This window comes from Schistocerca serialis, chromosome 4 (genome assembly GCF_023864345.2).
Source record: "Schistocerca serialis cubense isolate TAMUIC-IGC-003099 chromosome 4, iqSchSeri2.2, whole genome shotgun sequence".
Lineage (NCBI taxonomy): Eukaryota > Metazoa > Arthropoda > Insecta > Orthoptera > Acrididae > Schistocerca > Schistocerca serialis.
The window spans coordinates 546,370,324-546,396,791 of record NC_064641.1 but is presented as its reverse complement, the minus strand read 5'-3'; positions in this window follow the sequence as shown (position 1 = coordinate 546,396,791).

Sequence of the window (26,468 nt, the reverse complement as noted above, 5' to 3'; positions counted from 1 at the left end):
CTCCTCTGGCCATGGGATAAGGACCGGCTACATCCACAGATACTATTTGAAGCGGCCTGAGTGGAACTGTGGGATGTAGCTCAAACTTAGTGGATCTATTATAATGTTTTGCTTTTTGACATATCACGCAAGTTCTAACTGTTGCCTGAATCTGGTGTTTCATACGGGGAAAGTAGCAGTATCTCGCCATGATCTCTGCACACTTTCCAATCCCTGCATGGCCCCATGCCAAGTGCGTGTGCCATATCATAACTTTTACCGACTGGTTAGGTATACATACTGCCCAGCAGTCTTCTTTCGTACTAAGTTTATGATACAAAATATGGTTCACTATTTTAAAACTTTGCTCATCTCTATTGTTAACACCCTCTTCAATATTATTAATGATTTTTTTCCACATCGGATCTGCCCTTTGTAATTCGCACATGTTTTTACATATATATAAAAAATCCTTCATGTATGTATTGTCACGCACTAACAGCACTTTATACTCCGCGGATTGCTCTAACATTTCTGCTAAATCCGGTAATCCTACCGGCAGTCGCGACAGAGCATCCGCTATTACGTTATCTTGGCCTTTTATGTACATAATCTTTATCCGGTATTCTTGTAAGACAAGCATCCATCTCCTCAGTCTCGTATGGAATAGTTTGCATGACATCAAAAAACTTAACGCCTGGTGGTCACTATACACTTTAATCTCCTTCCCTTGTAAATAATAATTAAACTTTTTCACAGCCCAGACTACTGCAAGTGCTTCCAGTTCGGTTGCCGAGTAGGCTCTCTCGCAGCTAGTTAAAGTCCTACTGGCGAAGCCGACAATCTTTATTGTTGTCGGGTCGTTTCCTTCCTCCCATTGAAATAAGCACGCTCCCAGGCCATAGGAACATGAATCCGTCGCAAGACAAAAATCCTTTGACAGATCTGGGTGCTGCAAAATATTTGCATTCAGTAGGGCGGTTTTAATCGCTTCCAAAGCTTGTTGACATTTATCAGTCCAAACCCACTGCACACTTTTTCGTAGCAGATTTAGTAGCGACGCGTCATTTAACAACTGATTGGGCACGAACCTTCTGAAAAAAGACGTGAGCCCAAGAAACGCTTTCAATTGCCTCTTAGTGCGGGGGCTTGGAAATTCTCGGATCACCTCTAGTTTTTTGTTGTCTGGGCGTATACCAAGTGGTGTAATAAGATGGCCTAAAAATTTAATTTTATTTCGTCCAAATTTTGACTTTTCTAGGTTTGCTGTCACACCTGCTTGCTTAAATCTCTCTAGTACCCTACGCAACAATTCCATATGTTCGTCCCAAGTAGCAGTAGCGATTACCAGATCATCAACATATACAGTGATTTTTTCTAATAAGTCGGGACCCAGTACCGTATCTAGTGCAGTAATAAACACTCCAGCACTCACATTCAATCCGAAGGGAAGTACCTTGAATTGGTAACTCCGCCCTCCGAATATGAAAGCTGTGTACTTCCTGGATTCCGGTGTAAGGGGAATTTGCCAATATGAACTTTTCAGATCGACCGATGTCAAGTACTGTGCTCCATGAAATCGTTGTATCTGCTCATCTAAATTCTCAGGGCGAGTCCGGACAGGTATGATAATTTTGTTAATGTCCCTCGCATCTAACGCTAGCCTGATTTTTCCATTGGCTTTCGCCACTGCTACAAGAGGACTACTGTATGGAGAGAAGGAGGGCTCAATGATATCCCAATCTAACATCTTCCGAATTTCTTTAGCTACTAATTCCCTCCTCGACCAAGGGATGGAGTAAGTTGCGCGACAGTATGTTTTGTGGGGCATCACCTCTATGTGATAGTGGTACCCTTTGACTATTCCTGGTCGGTCGGTAAATACCATAGTGTATCCCGATAGCAGCTGCGTCAACTGTTGCTTTTGTTTATCGCTTAAACCTTCAGATTCCTGCACTTTGGTTTGAAATGCCTCAACATTTGTTTCAAAATTTCGATCCTCTAAATTCGGGTAATAGAGGTCTGCTGCATGTGACAAATCATCAAGGTGTAGTACCCAAGGGTTCCTACCCTTGATATTGATTCGATTACAACACGGCACAAGTACCTCCTTCGATTTCATCACAGATAACTCAATCCTCCTACCCCTATTAACTATGCTGAATTTCCCCAAGGAGAGGTCGACCAATGCGTCCCTCTCACGGAGAAAATCTACTCCCAGAATGCAGGCCACCTTCAATCCTTTAACAACGAGGAACGAGCTCACTATGGCTTCGCCCTCCTTACAAATCTCCACCTGCACCTGGTACTTAACTGATTGGCTCTGTGCACCAATGGCTCCAGACACCTTACAATTATTAACCGGGAAAGTCGGAATGCTATGTCCTTTTCCCAGTGCCTTAAATAACTCCATACTCATTACACTTACTGAGGCACCTGTGTCGATGATTATATTCACTGCAACATCATTAATTTTCGCTTCGATAATAGCTTGCACATTTTCGTTATTATCTTTCTTACATTCGTGTGGTTCGTTCAGTAGATCTTTATCCATACTGACACCATCGTTGTATCGCAGCATACGTATCCCAGGTATATTATTATCACTCGTGTTGCTCTCACTCCATCCCTCGGCCATCGATGGAGAGCATATCGAGGCCGATTCTAGTTTGTTGAATTACTTACTTGTGAAGTACTTGGAAGGCTATTGTCCGCGACCTCCACTATATGTACACTCTGATTTGTCGGCCGCCACGGCTGCGCAATAGGCGCGTTTTGCGACGGTGGTCTATTGTTGTCATACCGGTCATTACCCTGTCGCTCTGGGCTTCTTCGCTGATTTTGCAGCCAATTTCGATTACTATCACTATAATTGCTATGCCACTGACCTCGCGCATTTTTCCAGCGGTTGGTCCCTGACATTCCGGATTCGTACCGGTCGTCAAATCGACGCCTTTTGTTATAGGTTGTTTGTCCATACCCGTTCTGGCCTCTACCATTACTACCATTTTGCGAATGTTCTTACCGCTTGTTACCACCCCCACCATTTCCATGGTTGTGGTTTTGTGCACTACTATTTCTGTCATGTTTACATCCTGACCCATTATTCCGCGAGTGATCACACGCTGATTTTGCGTCTTCCTGTATCAAGTCTATAGAATCTAGAACAGACAGGAAGTTTTCCATATCGCTTTCTGGTACGTGTATTAATTTCTCTTTGATATGAATGGGTAAATGTGATTTTAGTAGTCTTATTATGTCTCTTGGTGATATAGGCTCGTCCCAGTAGCGTGTTTTGTTTATATTTTTTTCAAAATACCGTCTCAAATTCCCCAGACGAGGTGAGTACGGTTCGGGATTATATACTTCTTTTCTTAGCCGCTCTTGTATACAAGGCGACCAATATTTCGATAGAAATGCCCTTTCGAACTGTTCATATGTCATGCAGCTGTCTGCTACTTCTGTAGCCCACAACGCTGCATCACCTTGAATGTACGACATTACGTATTGAATTTTCTGTGTTTCGTTCCACACACTGGGCAAGATATTTTTAAAGCTTTTTATGAATACTACTGGGTGTACTGATTTCCGTTCAGTAGTAAACGTTTGAAATTGTCTATTTTTGATTAAACTTTCTTCCACTAATATTTTTGAACTACATGGTTTTGCTCCTTGGACATATGCTGTGTGCTCCGAACCGAAGCTACAGCTCTTCGCATTATCGACTACAGATTCCCCATTGTTGTATCGCGTATAAGTTTGTACGTTGCCAAAACCATGGGCTGTTGGCGACAGAGGTTCCTGTTCCAAATGTTTTCTGCTTTGTGCTAAACCCTTCTCCAGGTCGGATATCCGTTTGTTCATATTCACTTGCCACTGCGGAATATCCTCACTGAGTATTTGTTTGATGGTTTGCACGTCGTTCTGTACCTGACTATTCACTACGGTACTGAACGATTCGGAGCCTCTGTTTGCTATGGCTGCTTGTACTTTGGAATTAATGTTCTTGTCAATCTCACACTCCTTCACTTCTAGCCATGAGTTGAATTCTGTTTCAATTTTAGTTGCTTGTTCGTTCCACTTCTGCTCTACAAGCTGCGTGGAATCTATTTCTAGCTTTTCTACTCGATTGGCTAATACACCTATTTCGTGTACCCTGTTAGTGTTTGCTACTTGCAGGTTGTTGACCTGTTCAGTCAGCTCCTGCACGGCCTTAGGTATCGACTCATAATTCTGTTTCATATCTGCAATCTCTTTTTTCATGTTTTCTAACGATTGCACAAGTTGCTGGTCCCGCTCAGCTTGCCGGCGATCTCGCTCAGCTTGCTGACGGTCTCGCTCGACTTGCTGTTGCGCAAATTCTGCCTGGTAATTCAGCACGCGCTCTAATATAGCCTGAAGCGAATACCCACCAGGCAGATTACCACTCACTGGTTCCTGCTTTTCTGGTGGTGGTACAACTTCTTTCTCTACATCCCCTTGAGGACTAGTGGGCGGTGGCACCACTTCCTGTGCCCCTGCCCCCACATTCTCACATGTTATATCCTCAAAGAGAGTACTAGTACTACTTGAGGTACCCGGTTCCACATTTCCTGCACTAACTAATTGTTGTTCCTCAGTATCCATATTGCTCGGACGTTGACTACGCAACTTAACCATATTCATAAATTGCTTACTAAACCACAAAGTCTGACAGTTTTGCCCCTTGCACACAAAATACGTTAATTTATCTACACTAACTGCACACTAAAAATTACTATCTACCATCAACTTTGTCCTGTCACAAACACTAACATCAAACTACGCACAATATGCACACCACTAGCGAAATGAGATCACTTCACTGGAGCTCGACTTCTACAAACAGGACAACTACACTGTAGTCTTACCTTTAGTTTATCTTATCTCGGGGTTCGGCTGCCCCGGATTACGTAGCCGTTACAGCTTCTCAGTACTATCAGGATCGTCTTCTCAGACTCGTTTGCAGTAGTACGGTTTGTCATGAAAGAGTATTTACACATTCATTAAAACATAGCATTGATCATGATATACATACATACATTTATCACTAAATACATATATATCTACACATACATAACAATCAACACTGAAAGAAAAATACATAAAATTTTATATTTGTGGCCACTGCAAATTCGGGCCCCGCGTTTTTGGGCGACAGTTTCACGTCCAACTCTCTCGCGGATTGTAAAATTGTTGCTCTTTGGTTTATTTATTCTCTTTGTAACAACACATTTACGAAAAGAGTTACGTGAAATACTTTTAGCAATGCTGTGCTTTGCTTTTCTTTATCATCATTACCTTTTAGCGGAATAAAATGTATATATGGAAGTCTTATTGTTCTGTATCTGGCCTACAATTTAAGGAACGATTTTTCATAACTGCAACTCATGCTAAGAATCAATATATCTTCCCTACTTCATAGTGATTAAAAGTTAAAATTACTTTGTTATGAACACTGATGTTACAGTTCGTGTGATCGTTCAAAAACACAAGTTCGCAATGGATTTTATTTCTCGTTAAAATGCTATTTCATACCACGACTAGCCCAAGAACATGAGACTCTCATTAAAAAATACGTTGTCACTATGAAGTTTGCCAGATCAGAACGGAGCACAGCAAGATTCCTATCAGATTCTGAAGGTACATTAAATTTTTTGCACTGTAAATTATATCCTATCAGCAGCCCGCGTCAATCTGCAACACATCATAAAATCTGCTGATCTTCACTGCCAGTCTGGGAGCTAAAAGAAATAATATTATTTTACTATTATTTTACCGCTTCCTTGCGGTATGCTCGACTATATTGTAAGTCGTTTAAATACGCCGCGGCAGCGGCTCTTCGTTCTCCACGCAGCTCAGCACCACAGATAATATTTATATAACTGAAAAATGTCTCAACAGGATGGGATAATATGCAAGCAAGCTTAACAATAAATAATACAAGTTTTCATTTAAACACCTCTATTAAAACCTTTAAGTATCTCAGTGATCTCAGACCTTTGTGAATTCACACGTAATGGCGTACATTGCTTAGTCTCGACAAAAGAATGCTACATTATCGTTCTCTACGACAACAACAGGAGATCTTACTCGCACAACTCCCAAATTAAGACGACAAAGACATTCATATTCAACACGTATTATATACTAGTTCCTTTTTTAATCTCTGTTTAACATTTATCTTCTGTGTCGGTTTTATTACTCGCCGACGCAGACGTTTTCAGAAATAAATAATAAAAAAAAATACATAATTTTATACAATGACACAATATGATACATCTAATTCTCTAATTACTACATAATATATTGTTTTTGTTTCTCTAGACGTTACAATATGTACATCATTTTTATATGCGTGGATGTCTGTGAATAAGAAGGATTCATCTGTATCTCTAACGAATGTCACCTTGCAATTTCGTTTTCATGCAGTTCAAAGTTTATGACTTCATACCTTCTGAGCTATGTATTGCACAATGATATGGGAGGGAGCGCTCAGAAAGCCACACGGCACGAGTGGATTTAGACAATTTTATGTCGCACAGACTGTGTGTACTATTGAACACCGATGTGTAGAACCAGAAGGATGCTTTCGCCTTCGGTACGCTGACAAATCAGCGGTAGCAGACCACGCTCTAGAAAACGAACATCGTATTGTGTTCGAAGAGACAACTGTTACTGCACAGACTAATAGTTCCCGTGGCAGCGTAATAAACGTAGAAATCGGGATAAAAATTTGACAACATCCTCAATTAAAGACGGTGGTCTGCAGCTAAACATGACTTGGGAGCCGGACATCGGAAGGTTGAAGTGGGCGCGGCGGGCGCACAACGAAAACATTAGCTCGTATGACGATGCAGACAGCACCATTTTTATCACAGAAGTCAGCGTTTATATATAAGGATAGTAGCAGAAACCAAAAGAGAATGACCACTTGAAGATGGCCAAGGAGTTCTCGGCCGAAAGTTCGTGGATTCAAAATTGATTCACTGGAAACTCGAGAATTTGTTCTATGACGAGATGTTTTCAGTGAGTGAGATGATATGAAAAACGTGCAGGTCAAGGCAACAATCGATACCACCTAAGAAGATATGTATTTGCCATATCCCTTCATTCAGGCTTAATTGCCTCCGTAGCAGCAAAGAAATCTTTTGAGTGTATTGCATGCCTGTACACAAAATTTCTGTCGGAGACTGTTGAACCAAATGCTGAGTATTACTTGATATTTGAAATGGCTTCCACAAAACTTTCATTTGCCTTCTTGGCGTTTGTAACACAGAAAACACATTCCGTGAAATAGGACAACTCAGCACGAACAACGAAACACGTATTTCATATCCCGAAAGCAAAATGTAAAGAAATATAATATTTTTAGCGTAGCCAAGTCGTAGCGTTCTATATATGCCTCTAAATTGGTTCCGGTAGTCAGAGCCTTCTAGAATACTCCCATGTTACGATATATGTCTGAAAGATGAAAAATAAAAGAGGAACCCTTGATGTATTCTGATGCACTTTAAAATGACACATGGGCGTGTGACCTATCCAGCATTTCGTCCAAACTAAATTTTCGAACAAACGGTATATGAAAATTTCCATAAATTATACATTTTTGTAAACGGCAAGAATGGCCTTCCTACAGAGCAGAAATATTTTCTTCAAAATTTTGTTCATATTTCACGAGCAGCTTCATTAGTGAGGAATGGAGAATGTACTACGGCCTCTTACGTAACACTCCAATAAAGACCATAAAGCAAGTTGATTAATTACATCGTGCACAGAGGCATTCAGATATTCTTCCCGCTGTATATAAACAAATAAAATGGGAAGAAATCTCAATTCACGGTACAATAAGTACAAAAAAAACCTCTGTCACTCGCTTCACTATGGTTTGCACAGTATAGATGTACATGTAGATCAAGAGACTTAGCCTACCTCATTCTCTTACTTTCAATTAATACGTCACACACAATAGTTACAAAAATCAGCTGTGGAGAACATACATTAATTATATTAAAGTACATGATTTATTTTGAACAATCTTGAGAACTCATGGGAGAATTTCCATAGCCGCTTATGTCATTGCAATCCCCGATGGCGATGGAAGATTTTCCACATCTTCTCCCACACTGTGACGCTGGTGTTAGAAGATGAGGACCGAACGGCAAAGTCCACTCGACTGCTGATAGCGTACTAAAACGCGAGGGGCCGCGACCTCCATCTCTGGCACCGAGATTGCAGCCACCCCTTAAAGAGTACCGCTATGACGGGTCGAACACTAAAAATTTTATGCGGAACGAATCTCAGGAAAGTTCCGGTCATTTGCGTCCAAAGTGGTGAATGCCTTGCGTTCCACGGATTCAGGCCAAAGCACAGAATACAATTTGCAGGAAGGAAAGAGCAGTGAGCCTGCATAAACGTGATCTATTCCTAAACAGAATGAGCATCAGAAACAGATTTTCTTAATGTACCCGGCCAAATAGCTAAAGCGCAGGACATGTTTTCAAACGTAACAGTAAAGGTAGCTATCCCTGAGTAAATCTGTATTACAGTGATTGGAGGATTCTTGTTTACTGCTCAGCACCAACGGAACTAAACATTAACTATCCCTTCTTTGATAGTGGTAGTGGATTGAAAAGTTATAATAACACTTTCGGAAGGATTGATGCAACGAGAAAATATTAATTTCACCACATCGTTGAACAATATATAAGACAAAAATTAAATATTTTTGTAATGAGGGGAAAACAGTCTCTTATGTTTCCTATTTCAAACAAAAGTGTTCTCTTAAATTTATACTCAATTTTCCAGCATTAAATACATAGCGAATACCGTTCGTTAGCAACTGGATTGTCACATTCCTCTAACAAATATTGCTTTATGAATTCACATATAAAATCCATGGGATACATGTCTAGGCTCCTTTATTCCACCTTACTGTGTCTGAACACTCAGATTACAACTCAGGGAGCATCACACAGTACTGTATTCAAGAAATCGTATGCAGTTCTACAACAGAATTCCACACACGGCATGAAACCCTTACATCTTTATTTCTCAACTCTGCAATTTCGATATTGAAATCGCAACACCTTTTTTTTGAGTATGTATTTATTCAAATCTGCTATTAGTCCGTGTTTCCTCCTTCCCCTCACTCTATCCATCTTATCCTCCCCTCCTTCCGTCCACCTTCTTCTACTGCCTCTCTCTGTCTACCTTCTCCACCCACTCTATCTTTTCCAACCTCTCCCTGTGCGCGTCTCCTCCTCTCCCTCCAAATTATCACCTCCACGCCAAAAGAATGTTACTCCTTCTTGCATCCACAGTATTTCTTTCCAAATAGTAAGTAATACATGTACCACGTTTGGTTGAAACTGAGCTGGGGATTAAGGAGAAGCATTTTACGCGCGACTTTGTCGGCGTATGCAGTTCTCACGCATATATCTCATATATTTAGCATATTTCACTCATATTTGTATTCATATTTTCTGTAGCGAATTTCACCCGAAAGTTTCGTTTTAAAGCATCTCAATGTTTATGACGTCATATGTCCCGAACTATGTGTCGTAGAATGATATATTTTGCAGATACATTCAACGGCGTATTTGCATACTATCTGCGAAATATGTTTCGAATAGAGTTAGTAGCAAAGAAGCAATGTGTTTAAACATCATTCATGATGCGACAGTTTTTCATGCATCTCCTTGTTTACGACCTTATATCCCCTGTACTATGTGTCGTACAGTTATATATTTTTCCAGGTACATTGAGCTGGCCGGTAAAGTATTGCGAGTAGGGTTAGTACTAAAAATTAATAAAACCTCATTCTTGATGCGGCCATGTAGTAAGAGATAAACTTTTTTCTCTCATGATTTTGTAGGGATGTGAGCGAGAAAAAGTGTGGTAAGGGTTTAAAACTATTTGTGAACTTTGTTGCAAGTCACTAAGTCATTCTCAAATACTGGATGAATGTAGTGTGGCTATTTGCACCTCATGTGCTAGGGTACTTTTTCACCACCACCTCCACCCCTTTGATAGAGATGATTCTTACCTACACAGTCGTTTTTTTAGACGATAACAGTATCATTCGTTTATTAACGTCAGATCTTTCGCGAAATGAAAATCACAGTGGAAACCTTAATTAAAGAAAAGCCTTCGTAAGTTATATGTGTACAAAGTTTGATTGACATCTATCAATTGGTTTTATAACATGTATGGATATGATTGTTTTGGTGCACGGGTTTTTCTTCAGGGCACATCTGCAACGTAAGCGCGTGGTAACTAAAAAAAAAATCTTCGAAACTATCTGTCCACTCCCCTCCCCCTCCAAACACCGGGACCCCCCCCCCCCCCCTCTGATAAAAACCAGTTCTTCTCATATTCAAGAGAAGAAGAAGAATCTCAAAAAGCGACTTATTTCACTGTAATAATTCCTCAGCACGATGTCTCCGTTGGTTCTGATATTTGGATATTTCAGGGCAGTGCCCACGAGGACCTCGCTTGAAACGCGTCATTTGCTGCGAAGCATCATAGCAGTCAGCTCTAGAACAAATAGACGACAGCCCTCACCGCTCCAGTAAACACGTGTATCAGAAACTGATTAATGGTTCGCGAAACGAGGTTGTGGGACATCTGATTAATGATGTTTAAAGTGTATAGCGTTTCCAGTAGAGATGCTGTCGTGTATTAAAATGAGACGAACAGCAGCAGGTGTTAAATAAAGATCACCTGACTGCTATATGAATTGTGTATGGGAGCACATTATCCGGTTTTAACAACAACTAAATTAACACATTGAGAAATTAAGAAATATCGGCTTGCAGTTTTCAACATACCGCTCCAACTGAGGAATGAAAATTATTCCTGTTACCTGATGTTGATGTAAAACGGTAACAAATAGCTACATTTCGTTACTTCATCGTATGAAAGACTTCTGATGTTCGGAAACAAATGTATAACACAAAAACAACGGAACTTTCCCGCTGTAACCAGTATTTGCTGTATATGACACAAAGTGATTTGGGGTTGTTTTGCCAATGTGTCTGCGGTAAGGTATTTATGGAGCGTGCTGTATGCTGTATTAGTCTTTCTGATGTGGATTCTTTTAACGGTACCTTAAGCGTAACATGTTGAATTTATTGTAATTTACGTTCGCCAGACCCACGATACTATGTGATACTGTATAAAAGAGTGAAACAATCTGAAAAATAAGAAATTAAAAATTGTTTTGCTTTTATCTGATAGACACCTGGATATAACTGTATAACTGACGTAATGGAGAAGTTTTTTTCCAATAATATTCATATATTACACTCATGACACTTCTTTTTAAGTAATCAGTTTCGGACTGTTTTTAAGATTACATATGTTCCGATCTTTTTTTTTTTTTTTTTTTTTTTTTTTTTTTTTTTTTTTTTTAAATTTCTTTATTCAAATTATTTCATACATTGTAACCCACCACCTAATACATTAGTGGGTCTTAGATCTACATTACATTTAATTGATGTTAGCAGCATTGTTAACTTCTATTACTAGTGTTAGTGAACTTACTTGCTACAGGAAATGAGGAGTTAGTTTCTTGTTGGGTAGGATCTAGTTCTACTCTTAGCTAACTAATCTAAGGGCTACTTCCTGCAGCGTTACAGGCGTGCCAGTTGTTAAATATAAACCTACTGAGTGGCCGTGCCCACTGAGCTAACCCCAGTGAGCATGCCCCTGGCACTGGGCTGGCCTTAAGAAAGTCGCTGCAGGTTCTTTTAGAGGTCTTCTATCTCCTATATGCTGAGTGATTAATTAGTTCTAAGTCACAATCGGTGCGCAGTTGTCAATTTCGGGTATTGGCGCTCCCTCCCCCTTGTTCCAGGGCATGGCGGATTCCTACCGTCACGGCGATTGGCCAGTCCACGCCCTGGCGGAATGGGATGGGTCGCCTTCAATTATGTCATGTCTGGTTGCTTATATATTTTCCCTGAGGTATTCTTGCAGGACTTTTGCTGACACCTCGCTGGCAAGGCGGTTTAATATGGTGAATGTAGTAGGGTCTCTAATTAACTGGTACGTGTTATTGTGAGGCAGCTGGTTTCTTAATTCTCTGGCTACGTCATCAAAAACCGGACACTCATAGATCACGTGATCCGGAGTGCCCCACTCAGCTCCACAATCACACGAGGGGGTAGCCCTTTTCCCGAATCGGCAAAGATATGCCGGATACGGTCCATGCCCTGTGAGGAAGTGCACCAGTCCCTTGCTTGGTTGAAAATGCGAGAGTTGGAGGCGTTCTTTGATGTTGGGGAGCAGCTGGTAAGTCCTTCGGCCTGTTGTTTCTGTGTCCCAAAGTTCCTGCCATAGCTCTTCTCCTCTCCTCTTAATTGCAAACTTGTCCCCCACCCGCACTCCCATGATGGTCTCGGTCTTTTCTATATCTCCCCTCTTCACCCAGTACCAAGCTGCCTGTTCCCGGATTTTGATGTCCAGGGGACATACCCCCATGAGTGTTAGTAGTGCCCCTCCTGGAGATGTTCTGTACGCTCCGATGGAGCGCAGAAGCATGTTACGTTGCACCCTCCTCACAGACATAGCGGGCACGACCCTCGTGAGCCTGTGTGCCCACACTCCGGATCCGTAACCCACGATGGAAACGAGAATGGTGTTGTGGTACAATTTTATGAGTTCTGGTGGAAGGTGAAACCTACTGTGTCCTATCATGATGAGATTATTTAAAGCTTCAAGTGATCTTTGTGTAACTGTTTCGATGTGTTTGGCAAAGTTCCACCTTTCATCAATTGTTACTCCAAGGTATCGGGCCTCTCGACGCCGAATCACTGGTGAGCCCTCAATTCTTACCGTTGGATTCCTGGCCAATTGGCCTTTTAATAACAAGTATGTTGACTTGCTAGGCGCAATAGTCATTTTTGTGTTTTGGCACCACTGTGTAAGAATTGCTAGTGTCCTATTAATTTTAGGTTCGAGGTCCTCGCGACTTCGGCCGCCAACCAGCAGAAGGAGGTCGTCAGCGTAAGCTATCGCCTCTAGCACATCCACGCTATTTTCCAAGCTCTCCAGGAGAGGCTCCATATTGATATCCCAAAAGAGTGGCCCCAGGACAGAGCCCTGTGGACACCCCTTCGTGATTTTCTTACCAATTCGCTCGCTAGGGGACGATAGCCAGACCTCTCTTTCCATACAATAGCTCCTAAGACAGCCGTATAGCGGCCCTGGACACTCCTTCTCCCGCAAGCAGGAGAAGAGCGAAGGCCACCACAGGTTATCAAAGGCGCCACTGATGTCCACCATGATGCCAACTATGTACTTGTGCGGAGACGACCCACAGACCTCGGATGCGAGGGCAATTGCGTCACACGCAGATCGCCCCTGCCGAAAACCGAATTGTCTGTCGCTCATCCCGCACAACATCCGGTGTGCTGTCAGTCTATCAGCAAGTAACCTCTCCAGCAATTTGCCTAACAGGTCCAACAGACAGATAGGTCTGTAAGATTTTGCTTCTGTAGGGTCTTTGTCCGGCCCTTTTTTGATAATTACAACATTGGCCTGTTTCCAGATTTTGGGGAATGTTCTGAGGCGCAGGGCCTCGTTGTAAATTCTTGCTAAAGGTGTCACCAGTTGAGGAGCGAGGTATTGCACCACCTCCGCGATGATGCCGTCTGGTCCAGGGGCCTTTCCTTTCTTTAGTAATTTTATGTGGGCTGCCACTTCCTCTTCTGAAAAAGGGTACACCATGGTGTTATTCTCGTAGTCAGCCTGCATAGCCTGCCTAATTAGGCATTGTTCTTCTGTGTCCTCTTCCTCTTTATCGTCAGGGAGGAGGGAGTGGAGAAGGACCTCAGCAGTTTCCTGCCAAGATCCAGTCATCCGGTTCCCGTCCCTGACAGTGGAGAGCACCATTGGCGACCTGATTTTCTCTCTTACTATTTTGTAAGGAGTGCCCCAGGGATCCATAGCCAATTGGCTGTGCACATATTTCTTCCAGCTTTCCAGTCTGACAGTTCGCAGTTCCTTCTGGAACTGCTCTTTTGCTTCCCTGTATGTTCGTAGCCATGTTTGTTTTTCTTCCCAGACGACACTTCGCTGGTAATACCTCCTCGCCCTCCTGACAGACTGACGCATCTGCCCCAGTTCCGCTGACCATGGTGATGGAGAAGCCGCAACGGCTCTCCTCCTGGTTGGTACGGCAGCCTTGACTGCCCTGGTAAGAGCACCCACCAGATCTTCGGCGTGTTTGTCGATATCGTCGTCATCATCTGGCCATGTCGGAGTGTCAAACTCTCTTGCGAGGCGCACCCAATTGGTCTTGTTATAGTTTAGTTGTACTTCCCACCCTATGTCCCAGTGGCACTCCCGATCTGAAATTGTAAATGTGATCAAGTTGTGATCGCTGGTTGTTTCTCCATCAGTGACAATCCAGTTTTGTATATTAGCAGCGATGTTGGTGGTCATCAACGTGATGTCGATATTAGTTCCATCTCCTCCCCCTCCTGTATAGGTGGGGGGATTTCCTGGTCTATTGGCAATGAGGAGTTGTAGGGACATGATAGTCTCTTCCAGCTTGCCTCCTCTTTCATCTCGGGTGCCACTGTGCCACAGGGGGGATTTGGCGTTCGCGTCCGCCACCACAACTGCCTTTCTGCCCCTCAGCACCGTTGCCACCTGCGTGAGTTGGTCAAGGTAAACGTCAATGTCTGTACCGTATTGAAAATACATGTTTATTAAGTATATCACGCCAATTGGTGACTGAAGTTCGATGACATTGCAGTGATCGTCCGAAAGATGTGAGAGCACCGTTACTCGCAGTGCCTTGTTGGTTATTATGATGGTGGCTTTCGGGTCATCTCCGAAACTAACCACTTGCCAGCTCATGGCAGCAAAGGCTATATTCCCCGCAAGAGAGTATGGCTCCTGCAAACAGAGCACATCAAGGCTCCTCTCCTCCACCACTCTTCGAAGCTCCTGCATGACCAACCTACTATTATGTGCATTTAGCTGCCCTATCTGTATTTCTGTAATTATGGGAAATATGTGTGTACATATGATGCTGGGAAGGTTTTCGTCCAGTCGTAGGCTATTCTCCCATTGGATAGGACAGACTGACTGTATATTTCATCTAAGTTGAAGGTCTCATTCCTTCTCTCAAACACCTTCTTTACTAGGTCACGCAGGGCGCCAAAGTCGGTGGGGAGATTCATAGTCTTTAGTTGTACCCTATCAACAGCCTCCATGACCGAGAAGGTGACCTTACGCCCGTACCTATGTCCTACCCGCACTAGATGTCGCAGTGCCGTGGTCAGGACAGCCGGCTCCTCCAGGCGGGATAATTGTAAAGAATGTTCAAGATTAGGATATATTCTGATCGGATCAACCACTGTTCTCACAGCTGTTGGTTGTCTCGAATCAGTACTAGCGTTGGTGTTATTGGTTATTTGTGTATTTGAACTTGTAATTGTGTTGACCTGCACCGGCAATTCCAGTACAGGACTCCCCTGAACGAATGCTGGTCGGCCCACCGCTACAGGACGCCTGACTTGAGTTGCCTGATTTTCTGGCGTTCGTGATCCCCAGCAGTAGGGAGAGGGAGCTGCCGCTTGTTCTTGTGGATCCGTTTGGACACACGCATCCTTCATTCTCTTCCTACCATCTCTTCCTTCTGCAAGTGTTGCAAGGAACTGTTTAAACTGGGCTGCTCTTGCCGCGTCCCTTCTCCTCTTGCATGGGGATTTTCTTTTAGGCATCCTGGGTGCCGTAGTTGACTCAGCCATAGTCGGTTCTTGATATGAGCCTCTGCTCCAGCATCCTGTACGTTGGGCAGTTGCGACCAGAGGCATTACAGGTCTTTTTACCTCTTCTCATGCAGGGGATGCATATTGCAGATTTTGTGCAGTTTTTTCTAGTGTGATTTTCTTCTCCACACCTGGAGCAAGCCGACTTCCTTTCACAATATTTATGAACATGGTCAAGATCGCCGCAATTATGGCAGCGAGGTACCACCAAAAAGTCCCGCACATTGATGGCGTGAAAGCCAATGTAGATTCTACCCATTGAGGTTAATCTCTTCCACATTTGGCCAGAGACTTCTGCTACATGATGTACAACGTCTTTGTCTCTTGGCCCCGTTTTAAATTTAAGTTTGAATTCGTTTTTAAATTCATCAGTACTCATATCATCAAAATTCTGATTTCGTATTGTTTCCTGGAGTTCATTATTATCAAATGTTACTGGTATGTCATACATGATAACCAGAGGATTTCTCTTTCTTGGTGGCTCACATTTTACTGCTTTACATAGTTTCTGGTTGTTTAGTATTTTATTTCGGTGATCCTCCGTTGCCACATCGACTATTACCACATTCTTTGTAGCTTTTACTTTATTTATTTTTATTTTATCTTTAGCAGGATTGATCGTTGTTGTGAAAATTTCCTGTACTTTCTTAGTGTCTTGACCGGGCAGTGGTCTCAAAAAGACAGCAGTATCCGGTCTTTGTGACACTTTTACTATGGTATCTCTTGTGGACTGGCTCTTAGGTGCCGCTTGAGCGACTACATTAGCCCATGATTTTGTTGGCTGCTTGCGCAGCCTTTCGTTTTCCTTCTGTAATTCTTCAACTCGCCCCTCGAGCTTCGCATGGGCGATAGCCCAGGAGGCGAGTTCATTTTTTAGGGTCATGATCGCAGCCTGGCTTATTTTTCCATTTTTTACATTGGCTTCCAGGTATTGTGTAATCCTGGCATGCCTCTCACTAATGCTTTCCTCGATCTGCCCCGTGCCCCCTGATGGGGAGGGAACAGTAAGCAAAGAAGCCCTCGAAGGCGCGCATGAATCGCTTGTCTCTGTCTCGGCCATGTTGTTGACAAGCGAAAAAAGGGGTTGGGAGCCCGTCTCTTGCCCCGGACCGGCTCCTCTGGCATGGGGGGGGACTCTTGCAGCTCGCCCACCGACCTCGCCCCTAGGTCAAGGGCACTCCAGAGCTGCAGGGTTCAGCGCGCCGTTGCCAGCGCACTGGTCCCCGTCGAAGGCCTCGTCGTCGACGATTTCACTCGACGCTCCTCGGCAAGTGCACCCCGCACTCCGGAGAGGCGGATGCACCCCTCGCCCTTCGCCGCCTACTAGCCCGAGTTTCCACCTGAAGGCCAAGGACCCACTCCTACTCAGGTGGTGGGTCGGTCCCCCAGTCGTTCGGCGGTCTGGGCCCATCTAACCTAGCCCAGGCGATGTCACCACCTCCTGGGTTTGGCAGAACACGCCCCGGTTACCCAGGGGCGCGGCGAAGCACCCTTGCCGACTCGCGCCGCGATCCCACGCCGACAAACGAGGTCGCCGGCATGCAGAGCACCTGCTGGTCTGTGCCCTGCGAACAGAAAGGGACTGGTGTTCGGTCCCTTGACACAGCTCCCCCTGTGCCACGCACCCTTCGCTTTCGCATCGGGTTGGGTCGCAGCTCTCCCTTTTGTCGCAAGGCAGAACGCCAAGCTTAACATCTGGCACCACTGGAAGGCGGAAAGAGCCACTTGGGAAGGAGAGGCTATGAGAGACGCTTCACTTCCCCTGCGAGGTCAGCCGCGGCACACCCGACTGGAAAGCGATACGCCCCAGTGCGAGCTTCCGTGCCCTACGGCGCGCCGGCAGCGGGCGGGCCCGCCCCGAAACGCGCCGTCAAACGACTGACCTCGCGCCAGACGTTCCGATCTTTTGCCAAACTTTTCAGCACAACATCAGTACCACACCCAACATTTCCTATAAGCTGTTTTGTATCATCTGCCCTTTTCTAGCCGGCCGCGGTGGTCTCGCGGTTAAGGCGCTCAGTTCGGAACCGCGCAACTGCTACGGTCGCAGGTTCGAATCCTGCCTCGGGCATGGATGTGTGTGATGTCCTTAGGTTAGTTAGGTTTAAGTAGTTCTAAGTTCTAGGGGACTGATGATCACAGAAGTTAAGTCCCATAGTGCTCAGAGCCATTTGAACCATTTTACCCTTTTCTGCACCTACTATGCAGACGCCCCACTAATCTGTTCCTTTGTAGACATATTTCATAGACTTCTTTCCGCACATAAACTGTTTGTATTTTTTCTTTCTTCCTATATATACCCACTACACTTTTTGTATTCTTCATAAGCACAAAATTTTAAATGCACCCAGCGTCTTCTTCATCAGCTGTCCTGTGGTCTATGTTTCATACATATATGACACTGTGTTCTGGATTTACGCTTTCAAAGAATTAATCTTCAACCTGATGCTAAAGGCTTACACCATTCCGACACTTCTGTGCTAGAAAACTTTCTTCGCCGCGCAAAATCCGCTTGTGAAGTTTCTCTTGCTCCGTCCATCCTCTGCCGTTCCTAATTTCGATGTAACGCAATATTCTCCTTACTATTCTTCAGCAACTTCTTCTATGTTTCGATTATCCTCAAATACTAATCTGTATTATGTTGGCTATTTCGCTTAACAGGTATTTCAAGTCTTCCCTAAATCCGGCCAGTGGGACTATGTCATCATACATTAGCATTGCTCCCTTTCGCTTTGTCCTTTTCCGTACTTTTCTTTTACTTTTGTCACTGACTCTTCGATTTTCGAAATAAAGAAATATGCTGGTTAGCTGCACCTTGTACACATCTTAATGTGGCTTTCCTGAGCTTCCACTTCTATTAGTTGAATTTCAGAGATATTTTAGAATGGTCGTCTCTCTCTGTTCTAAGCACTTTGAACATCAGACGAGATTTAAGTGCTGCACATCTTTTTAAAGTAAGTGACTGTGTTACGTTATTTAATATGGCGTTTGTGTTTATGATACAGGTCAGTCTGGACCAATTCCTAGAACATGTGGTCATTCTGTGGAACTTATGAACAATTTCAGCAACTTTTACACTCTTACGGTCAAATTATGGTGAAGAAACTTGCTTTCGCTTTCGAGATGCTTTGTACAGATATATCTGTCTATGACTATCCCGTTAAATGTGGCTTCCTTTCGCGTAGATGGAAGTGGATTGACAGATGTAAGTAATATTGTAAAGTGCATTTTCACGCTTAATCCCAGAACGTCTGTTGCAAGCACGGAATAAAACCACTAACTCCTTCTACCTCAAGACTATTTACCAACAAAAGTTACAGCAATGGCTGTGTTCTGTTCTGTGGGAAATGGCTAAGGCAAAGTGGCACTTGTTTCAAACAGCACTATATCTAACTTACCTTTGTCTGTGGACGATTACTGGTGCCTGCAGCCAAATGCGGTAAGTTGGGACGACAAAAGTTCCAAGAGGAACACGTTTTGCGCCAAAGTGAGTTCTAATTACTGGCTAGCGCTGATGAAAGCTAATTTTGTAACTCTACAACCACCGGAGAACTTCAGACCTTTACTACGTTCCCAGCAACGGCTTTTAATCTAAGAATCGGACCGTAGAGGAGCGGCCGTTGAACGTTCGCCAACTGTGCTTCCAACATCGTCCCCTGTGAGAGCCACACAGCTGAAGCCGAACCGTGCTGTTCACTGTCAAGGAAACTCCACAACGCTATACATATAATGGCTGCAGCACATATTCACAACTGAGTGAAATCTGTTAAACTGAGTGCCGAAATATGGCAAGCTGGTCATGTTAACTGCTGTATCCTTATTCAAACGTTTTCACAATGCCAACCACAGCAAAACACAAGCGCTTCAGCTCTCATTAATAAGGAGCTTCCTTTTTGTAGCGTATTATGGTGAGCCGTTTTTGAACTTGAACAACGTCCATAAGTTGTAATGGGTTTCATCAGTCTCGACCGATTCAGTGGCAGCAGACGGCAGTTTATCACTACAGACGAGTTCTCCATCGAAAGGTAAAAACGGCGGAACCCAGCGCAGCCTGGTGGAAATAGCTATGCAGAAACGTTTAGACCTGGGTGTCATTTTTTGAAAAAAAAAAGAACGGCCTTCTGTATGAGAGTGCAACGCCACAGGTAAGTACACCATTGATGAAACCTGCTACAACGTAAGGAGACAGTTCAGGGTTGAACAACAGCCGTGCTCTTGTAATGCGAACAGCGTCGTGGCGTCCATCACTGTCATGAAAGGGTACTTTCTCACCAAAGCACTTTAAGAGAGTACATTACAGCAATGAAGTATACAGTTGGTGAAGGAAAACGGTAGGGTTTACCAACCCGTTGAAGAGGCGTACGCAGTTACAAATCTGAAGTCATAGAAGGCATAGCGATCCAGAACAAAGCTAAAAATGACATGCTCAGTGGAATTACGGAATTACTGGTTTTTGTAAGGAGAAAATTAAGAAGTGTTATTGCAAAACAGCTGTAACAAATTAACTGACCAGTTAGTGGCAATTTTGGTGGTATGAAAGGACAGTTGCTTCTATTGCACAAGGAAATCAAAACGAAAATATTGGAGTGATAAAGAGTATAAAAATGTGTGAGATGGATGTAAGTGCCTAAGTTTTCACAGCTTGTGCCAAATTGATTGAAATGCTATTGGGTGTCGGGGTGCGCATTTGTAACAACAAACAAAACCTTTATGCCACAAAACTGTCTTTTAGACCGTATTTTCAGCAGTCGTCTTAGGACGTTGAAATATTACTGCGTCGTGAAAAGGAACGCAGCAATGATTTGGACTGACTCTGTTGCACTATTGTTTCGGTGCTATAAAATGACGTGGCCTAATACCCAAAACAGTATTGTTCAAGTATGCAAGACAAGCATTTTTTGTGAATATTACAGTTACAGGTAGGCTGATGTAAGGACTATAAAGTTTTCTTAAAATTGTGTTCTACAGTTTAAGTAAGGCGTTTTGTAGTAAATAAACAAGCAGCTAAAATAATTGTTTTCATTAATCAGTAGCCTTAAGGTCATCATCGGCCGGATGATGACCTCAAGGTTGAAACTACGTAGAGTAGTGCGCAAAACGTAAGGTCGAAAGCAACTACTCACATGGAACAACAACTATCCAGCAGCGGCCAACAAAAATATTTGAGAAATGCAACGCTCTAACACAGTAACTTCTTACCAAACTTGTGACCAACATGGAAGCAAGTAGTGGAGCATGTATTACTGTCCTTGGCGATCACACACGCTATTATGAACCCTATCCCACTCCTTCCAATGTCCCGTGAACCGTCATAAACCGCATAAATCGCTATCACTTCAGTACAATTATTTTCTTTAAATAAAACTGTCATTTTTGTTTGTCTCGTTGCTTATTTCTTGCAGGCGCCTTCTTTACTATACTGTAGCAAGTCTTCCTATGTATGATCGAAGTGATAGTTGGCGGTGAAACATCAAGCGAAAATCATTTTCGTGCTTAAGTTTTCCAGACCAATGTAGTTACAGAATAGATAAACCAACAAATTTAGTAGCTTGTGTGCTTGTTGCAACAAACTGTCAAGATCATAACAATAAAAGAGTTGGTGGTTATAAATAAGAAGGAAGTACACTTAATTCATATTGAAGCTTCTTATTTTAACAGTCAGTGCAAGTGCCTTACTGGAGGAGCAGAGTTCCAGGAAGTGAAATGAGACTTCAGTCTTGTCCTTCCTTTCTAAAGGGTCCATTATCCTTTCCGGAATTGTCTTTCTGTGACAGCTGCATTACAACCATAGTCTTTCAATAGGTGGATTGTTAAAATTTTTATGACACTTATTATCTGATAGTTCACGAGGGAAAACGCTTGAAACGGTTGAATTCTGTAAAGATAATTATGAGCCCTCTGAAAAAGAAAGTTACAGCTACCCTGACGGAAAAAAAACTGCGTCACAATAAAGAGTTGTCCGACATAAACAAAAGTTGATTGGCATGTTTTACATCTGAAAGATGGTATGTATTCAAGTTTTGTGCCAGTCGCATAAGAGTTGTGTTAATAGCGTCTTTGTCGCCTTAAATGCATGCTTGACTAATATTAACTTACCACCTCCAGTTTCAAAGGTAACTAACTCTCACGACCGTTACAGCGTCTGTCTTAAGCAAACCTGATTTCCATAAGGACATCTGACTCATTTGAAACGCGGTCGTTTGATAGGCTACGATAATCTAGGTATTCCTTCTATACTGTGTGGTCAAAAAATGTGTGAAACGCTTGTAGGGATGTTGAAGGGCAGGTTGTACTGAGATATGAATGTTACGAAAAAAATTCGGTACGTTGCGCCGTTTCCGAGTTATTTAGCATTGAAGTTAGCCAATCAGATTGTCGCGTGCGTAAATTCAAGTTTGAGCTAACGAGACAAAGCACTCGTTGGGCAACACCGCCCCTGGTAGGCCGCTTGAATATGAGCACGCGACGCCCCGATTGGCTAAATTCTATGCTAAATAACTCGCAAACGGAGCAACGTATCGAATATTTTTCTTAACATATATGCCTCAGTCAACCTGCCCTGTAACATCCCTACAAGCATTTCACACATTTTCTGATCACCCTGTATTACACAACGATATGGCAGGAATGTATAACCGCTTACATGATTGTTCGCAGAGGTGGTCACGGGAATGTACGATACAGTCGCAAGAAGACCGGGTTCCGAACGGCCACGTGGAACTAGCGAGAGGGAAGACCATCGAGCTTGGCGTATGGCTTTGGCGCATAGCAATGCATCTGCAGCAGCAGTTTGAGCAGCTACAAGCCAGAAGCCCTGTAGCGTGCATTCCACTGACCACGGAACACCGCCATTTTCGAATTCAGTTGTGTCAAGCGAGAGCTAATTGGAGGGGAGTCTGCAGATCGTTTATATTTTTTGATGAAAATTGGTTCTGTCTCGATGGCAGTGAAGGACGTACGTCGCTTAGGAGGAGGCCAGTGGAGGGCCTGTAACCAACCTGTCTGCGTGGTAGACAAACTAGCTCCCCACCTGGAGCTGTAATCTGGTGTGCGGTTTCGTATGACAGCAGGAGCTGCGTCGTGGTCATCCCACGCACCCTGACTGCAAATTTGTACATTATCTTGCTGATTCGACTTGTCGTACCACCCGGCGTGTTTTCCAACAGGATAACTCTCGCCCACATTCCGATGTTGTAACGCAACATGCTGTACAGAGTGTTGACGTGTTGCCTTGGTCTGCCCGATTACTAGGTCTGCCTCCAGTCGAGCACATATGAGACATCATTGGACGACAACTCCAGTGTAATGCACAACCAGCATTAACCGTCCCCACATCGACCGATCAAGTCCAACAGGCATGGAACTCCATCCGACGAGCTAACATGCAGCACCTTATAACACAATGCACGCACATTTGCTGGCTTTAATTAAACATTCTGGCGTTTACACCGGTTATTAATGTACCATCAATTTACATTTGCAGTGGCTTATCTCGCGCTTGATTGACCTCTGATCATGCGATGTTAAACACTTAAATATGTTACGAAGCCAAATGTATTATCGAAATCCAATTATTATACATTAGTTATTTCTTGATGTTGTGATTTTATTCCACCAGCGTATTTTAGCAGCCTCGGTCGCCCCAGTGAGCTGTGAGTGGCTCGTGTTCGTGCCATCTCTCCCGTTTACATTCTGTTTTATTGTACTGCCACCTCGTTTGTTAATTCAATTACTGGTGTTACTGAGTTACTGCCTTGTCTGCCCGTGAGCGGCAGTAGCAGCGCTTATCAATATATGCCCCGCTTATTATCTTTGCTGGACTGCTATTACTTCCCGGTTGTCGTGTGTTGGGGGGAGTTGGTATCTGGCAGAGAGCTGCAAAGCGCCAGCAGTAGAGTTCGGACCTGGCAGTCAAACGGTTGGGACGCGGCAGGAGTCGGTCGGGTGGGAGCGACAGTGAGGTTGATCGCCGGTTGGTCGTCTTACCGGACGACGTGATTTCTCGCCGATCGTTTATGGGTTGGAGATGTGTGTGTCTGAACTCGTGGTTCGTTCTCGTCACTGCATAGTCACTGCCTTTACCATTGGTCGCGTTCTTCGTCCATGTGTTTGTGATATTATCTGTAGCTTGTGATGTCGACTGCCCAGTTATTTTAGAGCAGTTTCCGCGCTGTTGTGTAGCAGTTGGTCGGTTGGCGCAGTCGCGACGTAGCACCAGTGGGGCATGCAGCGTCAGGAGGGTGTGGATAGCCATCACTTGCCCGACGATTGCCGTCACACATGTTTTGAGTGGGGACGACCTTGGTTCACTGTCGGTCGATGGTCTTGTTAGACGACGTGTACGTGGCTGGCGAATGCTGATGGTTTGGCTGTGTGTGCCGACTCGTGGTTCGTACTAGTTATTGCACAGTCACGGCCGTGAGCATCGGCTAGATCTCGTGCTGATGTTCGTGGGGCGGTGTGTAGTTATGTGATATTCACTGACAAGTTTATTAAAGTGTTGCCTCTGAGTTAGTCGGTCGTTTGATTAAACGACGTGGGTTTTCGGGGCGTCTACCCCTTATGGGTTGCCTGGGATCCGTTGGTTGCGTTGCCGTCGGATTGAGGATGGTTGGGCTGACTCCCTGTCTGACTGAAGTGAACGTTAGTATTTCAAGTGCTGGCCGAACTTAGTTGTCTTTTAAGTCATGGTCCTTCAGCCGATTTAGTATTAAATTTCCCTACTTGTCAAGACTTCGATTGTTTGGGCCTTCAGCCTAATTAAAATATTGTTTAAAGATAAAGCCTTGGGCCTTCTGCCTTTAAAGGTTATTTTAGTTGTGTTTTTAGTCGTGGGCCTTGAGCCGTTTTGAAATTAAAGTTTCTTGCTTGTCAAGTGTGAGATTGTTTGCTGCTTTCAGCCTCATTTAAAATAAGGCTTCGTGCTGTTTTTTTTATTTTAATTTTACTATCATCATCATCATCATCATTTAAGACTGATTATGCCTTTCAGCGTTCAGTCTGCAGCATAGCCCCCTTATAAAATCCTCCATGATCCCCTATTCAGTGCTAACATTGGTACCTCTTCTGATGTTAAACCTATTACTTCAAAATCATTCTGAACCGAATCCAGGTACCTTCTTCTTGGTCTGCCCCGACTCCTCCTACCCTCTACTGCTGAACCCATGAGTCTCTTGGGTAACCTTGCTTCTCCCATGCGTGTAACATGACCCCACCATCTAAGCCTGTTCGCACTGACTGCTACATCTATAGAGTTCATTCCTAGTTTTTCTTTGATTTACTCATTGTGGACACCCTCCTGCCATTGTTCCCATCTACTAGTACCTGTAATCATCCTAGCTACTTTTATATCCGTAACCTCAACCATGTTGACAAGGTAACCTGAATCCACCCAGCTTTCGCTCCCATACAACAAAGTTGGTCGAAAGATTGAACGGTGCACAGATAACTTAGTCTTGGTACTGATTTCCTTCTTGCAGAAGAGAGTAGATCGTAGCTGAGCGCTCGCTGCATTAGCTTTGCTACACCTCGCTTCCAGTTCTTTCACTATGTTGCTATCCTGTGAGAATATGCATCCTAAGTACTTGAAACCGTCCACCTGTTCTAACTTTGTTCCTCCTATTTGGCACTCAATCCATTTGTATTTCCTTCCCACTAACATTACTTTCGTTTTGGAGATGCTAATCTTCATACCGTAGTCCTTACATTTCTGATCTAGCTCTGAAATATTACTTTGCAAACTTTCAATCGAATCTGCCATCTCAACTAAGTCATCCGCATATGCAAGACTGCTTATTTTGTGTTCACAGATCTTAATCGCACCCAGCCTGTCTATTGTTTTCAACATATGATCCATAAATAATATGAACAACAGTGGAGACAGGTTGCAGCCTTGTCTTACCCCTGAAACTACTCTGAACCATGAACTCAATTTACCGTCAACTCTAACCGCTGCCTGACTATCCATGTAAAGACCTTTAATTGCTTGCAAAAGTTTGCCTCCTATTCCATAATCTCGTACAACAGACAATAACTTTCTCCTAGGAACCCGGTCATAAGCCTTTTCTAGATCTATAAAGCATAGATACAATTCCCTGTTGCACTCATAACACTTCTTCATTATTTACTGTAAGCTAAAGATCTGGTCCTGACAACCTCTAAGAGACCTAAACCCACACTGATTTTCATCCAATTTGTCCTCAACTAATACTCGCACTTTTCTTTCAACAATACCTGAAGAGATTTTACCCAAAACACTGATTAAAGAGATACCTCTGTAGTTGATACAATCTTTTCTGTTTCCATGTTTAAAGATTGGTATGATTACTGCTTTAGTCCAGTCTGATGGAAACTGTCTCCACTCCCACGCCATTTCAATTATCCTGTGTAGCCATTTAAGACCTGACATTCCACTGTATTTAATGAGTTCCGACTTAATTTCATCCACCCCAGCTGCTTTATTGCACTGCAATCTATTGACCATTTTCTCCACTTCCTCAAATGTGTTCCTATCTCCATCATCATTCCTATCCCATTATACCTCGAAATCTGAAACATTACTGATCGTATATTCACCTACATTGAGCAACTCTTCAAAATATTCCTTCCATCTGCCAAAGGCATCCACAGGATTCACCAGCAGTTTTCCTGACCTGTCCAAAATACTTGTCATTTCCTTCTTAC